This window comes from Cebus imitator, unplaced genomic scaffold (genome assembly GCF_001604975.1).
Source record: "Cebus imitator isolate Cc_AM_T3 unplaced genomic scaffold, Cebus_imitator-1.0 Scaffold127, whole genome shotgun sequence".
Classification (NCBI taxonomy): Eukaryota; Metazoa; Chordata; class Mammalia; order Primates; family Cebidae; genus Cebus; species Cebus imitator.
In genome coordinates, this window is record NW_016107442.1 from 4,356,628 (window position 1) to 4,357,995 (window position 1,368).

At 36.1% G+C, this 1,368-nt stretch overlaps 1 long non-coding RNA gene across 1 annotated transcript in view; it reads left to right on the forward strand.

Annotated features, from left to right (window-relative positions):
• Positions 1 to 1,027: 1,027 nt before the first annotated feature.
• Positions 1,028 to 1,368, forward strand: part of LOC108312621 — a 13,531-nt gene continuing 13,190 nt past the window's right edge. The window contains exon 1 of the long non-coding RNA XR_001828718.2: positions 1,028 to 1,041. This is a non-coding gene — a long non-coding RNA (uncharacterized LOC108312621). The remainder of the gene's footprint in view (positions 1,042 to 1,368) is intronic.

Genomic DNA, 1,368 nt, shown 5'->3' on the forward strand with positions numbered 1-1,368 from the left:
CAATCCACCCTCTTTTTACTTGCGTCGTTTCTGACAAGAAACATGTTGTAATTCTTGTTATTTTTTAACTCTCTGTAGTCTATGAAAATGTTCTGTTTGTCTTTGGTTTTCTTCAATTTTACTATCATATGCCCAGGTGTAGGCATTTTATTATGTATCCTACTTTGTGTTCTCTGAGCTTCCTGGCTCTGTGGTTTGCTGTCTGTTGTTAATTTTGGAACACTCTTGGCCATTATTATTTTAATTATTTCTCTCTTTTCTTTCTGGTATACAACTGTATGCCTATGAAACCTTTTGAAATTGCCAACGATTCTTAGATATTCTGTTCTCTTTTTAAAATTATTATTATTATTGTTATTTTTTTTGTAATTTCAGTCTGGAAAGAAGTTTCTATTGACATATCTTGAAGATCACTGATTTGTTCCTTGGTTGTGTTTAGTCTACTGATGAGCCATCAAAGCCATTCTTCATTCTGTTTCAATGTTTTTGATTTCTAGCCTTTTCATTTGATAATTTCTTAGAGAGTCTATTGTTCTGTTTATGTCACTCATTTGTTCTTTTATGCTGCCTACCTTTTCCATTAGACTCCTTAGAATATTAATCATGGTTATTTTAAATTTCCTGTCTGACAATTCCAAAATCTGTGTCATATCTGAGTTTGTTTCTCATGCTTGCTTTGTGTCTTCAGATGGTGTTTTTTCTTGTGTTTTCTCATGATTTGCATTTTTTTTTGTTTTTTATTTATTATTATTATTTTTTATTATATGTTAAGTTCCGGGGTACATGCGCAGATCTTCCAGGATTGCTACACAGGTATACACATGCCATGTGGTTTGCTGCCTCTATCCTCCCTTCACCTACATTAGGGATTTCTCCTAATGTTATCCCTTCCCAACCTCCTCAACCCCTGCTCTTGATCCCCTAGCCCCCCACTCCCCAACCAGTGTGTGATGTTCCCCTCCCTGTGTCCATGTGTTCTCATTGTTCAACACCCACTTATGTGTGAAAACATGTGGTGTTTGGTTTTCTGTTCTTGTGTCAGTGTGCTAAGAATGATGGTTTCCAGATTCATCCATGTCCCTGCTAAGGGCATGAACTCATCCTTTTCTATGGATGCATAGTATTTCATGGTGAATATGTGCCACATTTTCTTTGTCCAGTTTATCCTTGATGGGAATTTGAGTTGGTTCCAAGTCTTTGCTATTGTAAACAGTGCTGCAATGAACATACGTGTGCATGTGTCTTTATAACAGAATGATTTATAATCCTTTGGGTATATACCCAGTAATGGGATTGCTGAGTCAAATGGAATTTCTATTTCTAGATCCTTGAGGAATTGCCACACTATCTTCCACAATGGTTGCACTA